Raw genomic sequence first — 12,442 nt, 5'->3', positions numbered from 1 at the left:
CACCCAATACTGGGCATGTGACACGCAATGGAAAGCAGAACCTCGGGCCTCCTGAGTCTAAAATCTGGAGGCAGGCGAAGACTTCTGTCAAATGATCACAGCCAGAGATGTTGGTTATTAATAGCGCCGGTTGCCTTGAATGAGGAGTACCGTATTAAGAGAGGACGGATGGGAGCGTGACGGGCTCGACAGCTCGGGGAGGGCTTCCCTGGGGAGCAGACGTGTCGTGTGAGCCCTGAAGGATGAGAAGGCCGTCAGGTTAGGGCAGGGGGTCCCAGGGAGAGGAAACAGCAGCTGTCGGAAATGACCACATATACTTAATGAGCTGGAAGACAGCCCAGGTGTCCAGAGCATAGAGTGAGTGGACCTGTGGAACAGAGGAGCTGGGGGATGAGAGGGACCGGATCAGGTGGAGACCTAGAGCCTCTGCAGAGCAGCCCTGTCTCCATCCCCAGAGTGGTGGGGGCCACGGGAGATTTCTAGATTGGGGGAGGGGACATGCAGGACCACTCTGCACGCGGCACTCAGAGCGGGTTGGAAGACACCAAGCATGGGCGTGGCCGGTTAGAAGTAGGGGCTCAGGGACTTCCCCGGTGGTCCAGTGGTAAAGAGTCCATCCTGCACTGCAGGGGATGTAGGTTCTATCCCTGGTCGGGGAACTAGAATCCCGCATGTCACAGGGCAAATAAGCCCACACGCCACAACTAGAGAGCCTGCGTGTCTCAACTAGAGAGCCCGTGTGCCGCAAACTACAGAGCCCACACGCCCTGGAGCCCGCACGTCACAACTAGACAAAGAAAACGTGGATGCCACCACTGGAGAGAAGCCCATGCGCCACAATGGAAGATCCCGCGTGCCGCAACTAAGACCTGATGCAGCCCAAAATAAATTAAATAAATAATAAGTAATTCTTTAAAAAAAAGAAAAAAGGAGAGGGGGTCCAGGTGGGCATGAGGGGAGCTTTGTCTACAGTCCTAGACGATGGTGATGGATGTGGACGCCCCCAGGGGGACGGTGGAGATTTTTAGGAGACGTGATCCACAGGACTCGGTGGAGACGGGGACAAGTCAAGGGGAGTTTTCAAGACTGATGCCTTGGTTCCCAGCTGTGTTTCCTGATGGACATTATGGCAATGGCTGAGGCAGGATTCACTGGATTCAGAGCCGGTGTAGGGGAGTAGCGTGGATTAAGAGAGCAGGTATGGGTTCAGCTGAGAAAGCGGAATAATGGCCCAGAGGGTAGTTCTAGAGCCAGACAACCTGGATTCTAATCCCACATCCACTGCTCACAGGCAGTGTGATCCGAATTCTCTGCTCAATTGCCTGAAGCAACCCTACCCACCTCATACAGTGGGCCTGAAGCTCAAATGAGAAAATCTACATAAAGCTGTTAGCACAGGGCCCGGCACCTGTAAGAGCTCAATACTTGGTCACTAGGGTGATTATTTGGGGCAAGCTGTGTTGCAGTTACATGTGAGACATCCAAGAGGGGACATCACTTCAGAAATTAAATATATAAACCTGAAGCTCAGAGCAGAGCTTTTGACTAAGGATGTCCCAGTGCAGGTGGTGATTCGTGGTATCTGTTTCTTCAGGCTCATGGAATGGAAACTTCTGCCTCCCCAGGAAAAGTATTGGAGAAGAAGCTGCCGTCTTTGCTTCACTTCTCACTGTTCGTTTTTCACCCATATAGGGATATGACTGACCTATCTGGGGACTCTCCTGGTGGTCCAATGGTAAAGAATCCGCCTTCCAATGCAGGGGATGCTGGTTCGATCCCTGGTTGGGGAACTAGGATCCCACATGCCGCAGGGCAACCGAGCTCACGCGCCACAACTACTGAGCTCGCGCGCCTCAACTAGAGCCCGCATGCCGCAAACTACAGAGCCCATGCACTCTGGAACCCGTGCGCCACAACTAGAGAGAAGCCCATGCACCACAATGAAGATCCCACATGCCTCAACAAAGATCCTGCGTGCCACAACTAAGACCCGACGCTGCCAAAAATAAATTACATAAATAAAAAATAAATCTTTCAAAAAAACAAAGATTGATTTATCTGATTAGGGAGAAGACAAAGGTGTGGCACGTCTGTGTCCTTGTTTCTTTACTGGGCAGGGTTAACGTATCTCTGGCCTCTGCTTATATGCATTCGTTTTTCCTCCCTCTCTCCGTTTCTCTCTTTCCCTTTTTCGCCTTAAAAGGACTACTTGTGGTTTGTGTGTGTTTTCCTTTCTGTTCCTTGCGCCTCTACATGCCAATCCCCCTGGCAGGTCCTGTCTCTGCAAGGGGAGGCCTACAGCTCCAGTTGACAAATTATTCTGCCTGTGGCTGAGTGAATAAAACCGACTGGGAGAAAGATGGGTATAAAGTGAGGAGCTCATTTTGGACTTGACTCAAGACTGCAGTCTGCAACTCAGCTTCACCCACAATAAAATGGAGAGTTTGATGCCTGCCTGACTTTGTATTTCTCAGTTGGTTCAGGCCTTTGTGGAAGAGAGAAATGATCAACTGTACCTTTTAATCCCAACAGGAATTGAAGCGATTGCTGATGTCTATGAGATAATCTCAGGAAAACAGACAGATAAGAGGAGCTAGAACTGCGTCTGAAAAACGCTTTTTAACGTCCTGGCTAAAGAAGGACTAGCGGAGGACAAGGGGAGGCGGATGAAGACAGAAACAGGTTATCAATCCAAGAGGTGAAAGACTCTGCAGAAGGCACGATCAGCAATGCGGAAGGGTACCAGGAAACACGGCACATGGTTGTCAACATTTTTCTATTAGATTGTTTTCAGGACGGTCGTTAATTGCCTTGGTGAAAATTCTTTTGTACAACAAAGGGATAGAAGCCAGACTACTGTGGGTCAGGGTGTGAGTGGAAGGCGAGGAAAAAGAGAAAGCATAGGAAGACAACTTTTCAAGAAATGTAGCTCTGAAAAGGCAGAGCAAGATACAGTGGAAATGGATCTCCCATCTAGGTCTCTGTCCCAGGAAACCCCAAATCTGCACTTCACAGCTGGTTTGGAGGAGCTCGGCTCTGTGTATGTAATTCCCCCCACCCCACGCTCTCTGTTTAATCATTGCTTCACAGGAACAATGCTCACAGGCCTTTTTTTTTTCTTTCAAGACTGGGTTGAAACATATCACTTATAAAAACGAACATCCCAATTCAATGGATTTATTTGACCGTGAGGTCCATCCCCCCAAATACGAATTGGGCCATTGTCTTTTCCTGGCAAGGATCAAGAGTCATCCCTCTGCCAGGGCTGTTAGAGCGCCTGGTGTATTTCCTGGTACGGCACGTATCACAAGGTACAGCCATGATTGCTTTACCTATCTGCATGTAACCACCCCCAGCTGGTAAACTTCTCTAGGGCAGGGATTCAATCATTGTCACTTGTCTCGCGTGGTAGGAACTCAATAAGTGACTGTAAAGTAATCGAGAAGTGGCAGTATCCCGCTCCACGCCTGTGGTGATATTTGTTGACAAAATTGGATTTCTGTGTTGGACACGAACCAAAAGAGACTAAAGAGGCATGATGACTAAGTGCAATATGGTGTCCTGGATGGGATCCTGGAACAAAAGAAGGAAATTAGTGGGAAAACTGGTAAATGCCCTCAGGGCACCTAGCCTGAGGCACTGGACCCTAATTACTTGTACCCAGGGCTCTCCATTTCTTAGAAAGAGCTGAGAGGTATAATTCTCTGCTTTGAAGACTTTGAGCACAAGGGTATGGAAAGGTCAAATGATATTCGACACTCACGCCTCCTTGCGAAACAAGTTAGCCTTCCTCACAGAAAGATCTCTTTTTAAGAGAAAGGTGTCAACCTCCTTCCCAGGACCCCACCCAGGTCCTTCACGCAGGATTGTTTAAAGGTGCAGGAAACTTGGTCATAACTTATTCCACTTGGTTCCATCTTTAGCAGCTTGTTCTCATGCCCGAAGATTTCCTGGAGAGCCCATTTAACAACCATATGACAATGAATATCAAATGAAATACCTCCAGCCTTGCCCCTTTCTCATCAGGGAATGCGGGTCTTCCATAGCCTTATGCAAATGGAGGTTGTCCAAGAAACTGTGTGCACTTACAAAAGAACAATGACATCTGTAGCCAGGCGCACGCAGGCCCGTCCGTGGAAACGGCAGATTTGGAAATCTTAAGCGGTACTAAGAAATAATATGGCTTGTGACGTTCTGAGGCTACTAAGTGTATGAGTATATTCAAATGTAAGTTTGTATGGCTTGGGAAACATGCCATCGAAAACAATGCCGGTGACCAGAACATTTAGTATTCACTCACCACTTACTCTGTGCTGGGCACCCTGCAAAGCGCAGGTGTTATACCATTTCATCCTCACAAAAACGCTCTGGGTTGGTCCTACTCTTTTCCTTACTTTACAGATTTAGACACAGAGGATTAAAGAGGTTGAGTAACTTGCCCAAGTCTATCACTCAACTAATAAGCTACATAGCCAGGACTTGAACACAGATATTCTGGCTCCAGAGCCCATGATCTGAGCTACTTCATTGCATCACACTTAAACTTGCAAGCGTTGGCATGTAATCCAAGTTCTAGAGCCCATGGGAGGAAGGCAAGAGGCAGGGATGCCCTGGGATGCTTTCTCCATGTGGATCACTGAGCTTCCAATGTGTGTGCTTCTCTTGGGTACCACCCACGCTTGTCCACATCTCCTGGGACCCATTATCCTCAGGAATTCCACTGGGAAGAATCCTTCCAACCAGCAGACATGATTTATTCCCCCAGAGTCTGAGCTATTCCCTTTCAATGAGGATTTATCAGTCCAGGTAATGCCACCCCAAATCCTTTTTTTTTTTTTTTTTTTGGAAAGAGCTGTCATAGAAAATAAATTACAGATTAATATTTGTCAGGAAACATGCTAAGTGGTAGGGATACAAAGATGATAAGCCCTGCTCTCTGACAGTAAATGGGTCACTAATTAACATTAATAGCTTAACTGGCAATAATGGCTTAAAGCATCACCCCGTCTCGTTAAGACATTATCGTCTTCATGGGGTCCTTCAATGTTCAGCCTGAAAGGAATAACTTGTGTGCATCTCAGCACACGTGGCAGGTCAGGGTGGCGTGGAGGGCAGGAGAAGAGGAAGAAAGGCTCTAACGCCACTGTTTTAGAAACGCTTCTGAGTGAAGGCGTCTTTGGGAGTCTCTCCAGATCCTCCTGACACATCGTCTCTCTGGTCGAGTGGGTGCTGAGTGTGAAGCAAGTCTACGTTCGTGGTAAACACGTGCATCTCGCCTAGCTCACTTAGAAGCAGATCCGAACTTGAGAAGAAATCCATAAAACGGTGCTTCTCACACTCTGCCGCACATACAGATTACTGGGGGAAATCTTGCCGAGGTGCTAATTCTGAGTTGCAGGTCTTAGGTGGGGCCCAGGAATCCACGTTTTTAACAAGCTTCCAGGTGGCACGGATGCTTCTGGTTCTGGGACCACAGTTTGAGAAACAAGGCTCTAAGTTCCTTCTACCACATCAAAACCCAGGGGCCACCTGGACCTACCTTGGGTTCCTCCACGGATGGGGAGCTCACTACTCCTAAGGGAGTTTCTTCAGTCTTGGACCCCTTGATTATCAGAATGTACTTCCTTCTGTTGAGCTGAGATCTGTCACCTCACCCATTAAATGTGTTCTACCCACTAGGGCCATAGGAAGACACTGAGGTCTTCTCTCAGGTAACACCTGTGACCACACTGGGTCCAAGGTCAACTTCCTGACCTACGGATTCCCAAGGATCTGTGATGGGTAGGAACTGTAGGAAATAATTCCCTTCAGAAGGGTAAATGCAGGATTCTGAAGCATACCTGCTGATTGTTTTTATGTTGTGGTCCCTTGGTGGTTCCCCAGATAAATACAGACGCATCATAAAGTACAGTCACAGCCCCACAGCTCTTTTCACAGGGAAGTCAGCCCCTCCTTCCACAGCCCGTGCCCAGCCCTGGCCTTTCCCCCAACTCCACCACAGAGGAAACATCCCAGCACACACACGGATCGAGAGGTTTCTGTGTTCCCTGCACGTTAGCACAGCACAACAGAATAGACACATGTTTCCAGCCTAGACGGCCCATTAGGGAAGAAAACTCAAGAACAGACCGACATGTCCCAGTGTATGGAGAAGACGGTTCCAAGTTAACCCGGACCTCATCTGTGAGTTTGTTCTCTGAAGACAGAGAGGGAAAACGAAACGCCTTTACCTTTCGACTCTCCTCCTGCTGTTAACGGGAAGGCGGCATCATAAGTTCTTCTAACTTCTTCAGAAGGTTTTGGAAGCTCATCCTGAGTGAAGACCGGAACAGGGAAAGAATGATTGGATGCCCGGAGCAAAGTCTCAGTCACTGCGGGAGCCCAGGTGTGGCTTATCCTGCCGCCCTTTGATTCCCTAAAGGCTGAGACACGAGACTTCATGTACAGGTCAGGAGGGCCGACCACAGATATCCATGGCTCCTTGGCCTCTTTTTTTCATGAATTTGGGAGTCGGAAACCTTATTGCTAAATTTTATGGTTTCTTCAGTGAGATGGGAAGAGCAGTTGAGATGGAAAAAGAAAAAAAAAAAGCAGCAGCTAAATGCTACCACTTGGAGAACGTGGATTGTACACAAACGCTTATAGGAATCCTGATCTGAGTCATGCAGAGATTTGAGTGAGGGTGTCTGGCAACCCAGCCTTCCTTCTAGACAAGCCTGTGCCCTTGAGAGCGAAACAACTTTCCTACTCTTACCCCAGTGCCCCACAGGCCTGTGGAGGGTCAGGGAGATCTCGGATCGTGTCCGCTTCGGGGAAAGGTGGGAACAAGCAATGGACTCGAAACAAAGCAGGTCCACCTGCTCCTCCTCCGAGGTGCACAGCCCAGCACAGGAAGGTCCAGTGCAGCCGCGGCTGAGGGTGCAAGACACGTGTCTGAAGGTTTTAAACTTCAGCAACAGCTTCTTGGTAGTTAGATAAGAATGGACGGCTGTGAGGGGTCCAGACCAGCCATGATACCCGGGTGCCCTGCCTGGTGGGCTGTCTGGTGTCCAAGCTCAAGATCAGACACCATGCTTTCTATTCTTCGGCGCAAGGAAACCCAGGCAGCATAAAATTGGTAGATCGACAGGACCAAACTTGAGATTCCTAGGAATGTGTATCTTTGTAACTCCGCTTTCCCTGGAAAGGAAAGCGTGGAGGGGACAGAGGAGGGGAACAGGCCACCCCCACCTCCCAGCACACACTATCATCACTGCCCTGCACCAACTGGGAAGGTTTTCAGGCTCGAGTTAGGATTTAAATGAAGCGCACCGCACCAATATTGTGTGGTGCCATCTGTTATTTTATATTTCACGAAATTTGGCCAGTTTTGAAATATTATAATTATATCTGCTCCATTACGTATGCAACGCAGACATTTTCTGAAACATAAATACAGTATGTGGGAAATGTGACTGTATTTATAGCCATTGGCTGGTGGAAAGCGAAAGGGCAGCCGGCACCGTCGACAGTGTGGGGAACGCAGCCGGCCGAGGAGCAGGGCCCGGGTCAGGAGCGGCCTGCCCAGCACACCCCAACCCCGATAAGCCCCCGCTGCTCCCAGCGCTCACGGCCTACTCAGCCTCCAAGAAAAGTCACACCAGTTTTATGTCAAATCGTCCAGCATCAAGCATGTCTCCCCGCCTTAGGCTGTAGCTGCCAGACAGACATTCAGTGATGCCCAGGGTCATGGACTGGGCCCAGAAGGGGCACAGTTCTGAAGGCCACCCCCCACCCCAGGGGCTCCTTCCAGCATCCACGGAGGAGAGACAGTGGGGTAGGAGGAAGGCAGGGGTCCTCGGAGCCCAAGGACCAGGGGGTTGGATGGACCTGCTGTGAGAAGGAACCCCCTCTCCCGGGACAGCCAGCTCCCTAAGCCTCGGCCTTCTGCTCACTTCTGCAAAGAGCCTGGCGCTGGGTGGCTCATTTGGTTTGGTTGCAGGGGGACCAGGAAAACGGTCAGTCTCCGTCAAAGCCTCCACTGGGTGTGTTCTGGATTTGTTTCATCTTCAGAGAAAAAATAGCGTTGTTTAGTTGAGCTGTTCTTCTTCAAATACTGCAAAGTGCTTTGCAATGACAAAGAGAAGAAAGCAAATGACAAGCATTTGAGTTTCCCTGTCTGTCTCTCCAAAACAAAGGCATTATCTGTGATGAGAGCTATTTGATAACTCCAGGCATTTCTGCCCTGGTTGTCACGTCCCATCCGTAGGAGATGAGGCAAACCTTCTTCTACGACACTAAGTGCAATCACTCTGGACAATCCAGCCCAAGAAGAATGGCATTGGCATTGCATTATTTTTTTAAAATTTGAGTTCATTACTAACATTTAAAAATCAGGGATTTCACATAAAACCCAGCTTCTCTTGAAAAATTATAAGAGCTGGCATCACTGGAAGCGTACTCCTGCCTGGCGACAATCTGCCTGCCCTGAGGAGCGGCTGCCCCCACGTTGGAAGAGACTCAGCCCTCAGTTTGCCCTGGCCCCTCCCCCGGCACCCCCAGGCCCTGCACTCATTCACATCCCTGCCTGGCCCTGGAACACACTTGTGTCTGTGACTCCTGAACTAGGCAATTGACTCTTACGGAGAAATGCAGACGAGAAGATTGAGGTGACATTTTTTTTTCTTGATGTAGGGTTGGCGAAGCATTAAAATATATCTGTAAACACTCCAACAGGAAATTAAAGTGAAATTTATAAGCCTCTCTGATATTTTTTCCTAAAAAAACCTTCTAAAAGTGAAAAGATAAATCTCTCCCAGAGCTCTTATTTTTCTATATTTTAGTCATCTGTTTATTTATCATTCTTTACCAACAGACTGAGCAATTTCAGGGCAGAAGCCAAGTTAATTTTCCTTTGCACACCGGAGTCTATAACAAGGGCATGTCGTGGACCATAATCTATGCAGGGAAGGGAAGAAGGAAAGAGTTACCAAAGCCGGAAGCTTTATGTTAGGTGGAGTCTGAAAGAGTTTTCATTCTCGGGAGAAGACCCCAGTCTGAGTCTCCTGAGGCTATAAGGTCCCAAATAGAATGCAGTACATTCCCTGCCCAGCCCAGAAAGGAGACAAGACCCCATCCCCCAGTGTGCTTGGATGTCCCTAATGGGAACCGGGGAAGGGGGTAGGATGCCCACCTACAGCACCAGCCGTCTTGGGTGACGGGTATCGTGCAGCTCAGCGGCAGCTACTTTTCCAGCAGGGCCGGACCAGCCAACACCAGCAAACCACTGCCCTCGGGCTCCCACTGTGGCTTCATGAGAGGAAACAGTTTTGCATGAAATAGCTCGATACCAAGAGGACAGAACACTGCAGAGTGACTGGGTGGGACGCTGGATGCTACCACCGCAGGGGCGAAGGAACCTCAGAGAAGTAACAATAAAAAGGAAGGTATTCACGAAGACTCTGCCCTCCCACGGAACTCCTGTAAGAATCCAACAAGCAACAGGAGGGCAAACCGAGAAGCAGAAATCCTTTTTGGAGGTTGGGAGTAGACCCACCTCGGACACAGTCATGGCGAAAAACTTGCAAAATTAAAAATTTAAATCTATTTAAAACAACTGTTACTGAGTATACTGGTGTATTTTAGGGCTTCACAAAGTCTATAAAGGAAAAAAAGTAGACTGGCTTCTCCCAGGAGTTTTCAATAAATGCTATAGATTTGGTGGCACTGCTGGCCTTTCTCTCTGCACCCAGGGCCACGCCTGGCATGACCACCAGGGAGAAGACTGTGCCGCACCCTCCCCTCCGGCCCCACCACCTGTCACCTGGAGTCTGCAGGACCGTGCTGACCAGTATTCCCGACTCCAAGCTTGCCCTCACCTCTGACAGTGTCTCCATGCTGCCACCAGATTAAACCTTCCTACGGCACAAATCCGACCCCATCTTCACCCTTCCACTCAAGATACCCGGTGTTTCCCGGGGCCTGACATGTGTATTTATGATCCAATCAGTGTGCGTGCCCAGCACGTGGCAGGCATCAAGGGTCAAGGGTGAGCCCAAGGCCTCCATCGTCTGGCCTCTGCCTCCCTCCCTCTCATTCTCACCTGCCTGCTTCCTACAGACTGGACCACGTGGACAGTCCATGCAGTAACTCACATGTAAGTGGCCAGATATCATCAGCAGAGAAAGCCTCCCCTCTTGGAGAAGCCGTCAACCTGACCCAGTCAGAGGAACAGCCCCGTGTGTCCCTCCCTCCAGGGCACCAAACTCTGGCCTCCCTCCCTCCACTGAGATGTAAGAAAGATTTCTTGGGCTCTGCTTAAGGACACTGACCACGTATGTGTCCCCTGACCCCTGTGTCTAAAGCAGCAGGCACCCACCATATTCATTTCTGGCCTTCACCCTGCTTCAGTACCCAGGACCCGACACGGGACTATATACTTGTCTGTTGCATGCCTTTCCTGCCAGGATAAAGGCAGACTCTGTCTTATGCACTGGGCAACCTCAGTGCCTGGAACTGGCCTTGGCATAGCAGATGCCCAATGAACACATGAACGAATGAAAGGACGAAGGCACGTCCAGGTGAGGCGCTGACAGGTGAGGAAGCCTCTGTGATCAGGAACCCATCTCCGCTGTCATGTACGGCGATCTTGCTATAATAAGAATCCTTTCCGTTAAGAGTAATAAATACAATAGGAGGGTTATTTATACTTTCAGCAAATGCCTACCAGGAAAGAGGAGTCCGTGCAACGTACAGGAGAGAGTCCATCGGAAGCTAACACCCGGACCTAAGTGAGTCTGCACACTGGTCCGTGCGTCCTTCAGGAAGCCCTCCCTGATGCCCCGGGGCCTGGGCTGTGGACCCCTCCCCGACGTGCCACAGTCCCGGGAGGGCCCTCCACATGACATGCCACATTTTCAGGTGCCTTTCCTTCCCCATCTCCTCCACTGGCCTGAACTTGAGGCACAGTGTGGCCTTTTTCTCCCTCCCGCCAACAGGTTCCACAGCTGCCCAAGGCCTAGTCAGTGACCAGAGGGGATGAGACAGGCTTGAGCTCAAGCCACGAGACAGAAGGAGCCCTAGACGTGGACCCAGAAGACCTGCACTCACATCTCCTGTGCCGTTTGGAGACCCAGCGCCTGAACCTCCCCTGCTCTGGGGAGGCCAGGATAGGCCCTCCCACCCCTTGGAAGGTAAGTTGGAACGGTGTTCCCCCTCTCCGCCCCTCGGCCGTGCAGGGGAGCCGTGTGACCAGCTCAGCAAATTGGATGTGTGGGCTTAGAACTTTGATACGAAAAAGTGTTAACAAAGTACAGGGACAGTCAGAGATCCATCATAGGGGCAGGAGTCTAATTAGGACCCTGGGGTCCTGACCCCAAGCACCCAGGGCTGGCAGGGCCTGCAGTGGTGTCTCCAGGGCCATGGGGGTGGGGTGCCGGTGGTCCAGTCTGCTGTGCTCTCGACTTCCACACCCCCGCCTTGGCCCCTGCCTTGTGCTTCTCGGTGCTGTCAGGTGTCCTTCTAAACCCTTGGTGGCTACAAGTCAGAGTGGGTATCTACTGCCTGGAAGCAAGACCCCTGCCCGGTGCTCTCAACCTTTCTGGAGCTCAATTCCTCACATGAAATACTGGGACGATCCTCACTTCCTGAGCTGACCTGAGAGGTAAGTGACACACGGGGTTCACAGGATGTCCTCCAGCATCCAGAAGTGCCTGGTGGACATTCCAGTAAGGATGCTTCCCTTCCTACGTCCTTCAGGATGCTCTAGAGCCAGCCAGCAGGAGACATCGGGGCAGGAATCCCGAGCGGCTTTCCTGGAATGTTTATCTGAGAAGCAAAACAGTGTTTACCCATCTGCCAGCAGCACAGGCTTAATTAGTGTTTGCAAACCGCCTGACGTCCTTGAAATAAAGGTGCCACCCGAGCCCGGTCGTTATCGTGATCAATTGGAAGCCACAGGTGCCCGGGAAGAGGAAGCAGGAGGCCCACATGGCACCAACGCCCAGGTTAAAAGCATCTTTTCTGGTATGTAGTCCGCTTACCACACAACACACTCATTCAAAGGGTACAAATGAACTCATTTACAAAACAGAAGTAGAGTCACAGGTGTAGAAAATAAACTGATGGTTACCAGGGGGAAAGGGGAATTGGGATAAACTGGGAGGTTGGGATGGACATATACACGCTACTATATATAAAATAGTTAACTAACAAGGACCTACCATACAGCCCAGGGAACTCTACTCAATACTCTGTAATGACCTATATGGGAAAAGAATCTAAAAAAAGAGTGGATACATGTATATGTATAACTGATACACTTCGCTGTACACCTGAAACTAACACAACATTGTAAATCAACTATGTACCAATTAAAAATTTTTTAAATAAATTGATTTTAAAAAAATCCTCATTGGGGGCTTCCCTGGTGGCGCAGTGGTTGAGAATCTGCCTGCCAATGCAG

This window comes from Mesoplodon bidens (genome assembly GCF_964165515.1).
Source record: "Mesoplodon bidens genome assembly, chromosome: 7".
Classification (NCBI taxonomy): Eukaryota; Metazoa; Chordata; class Mammalia; order Artiodactyla; family Ziphiidae; genus Mesoplodon; species Mesoplodon bidens.
Note: the sequence above shows the minus strand (reverse complement) of the source record.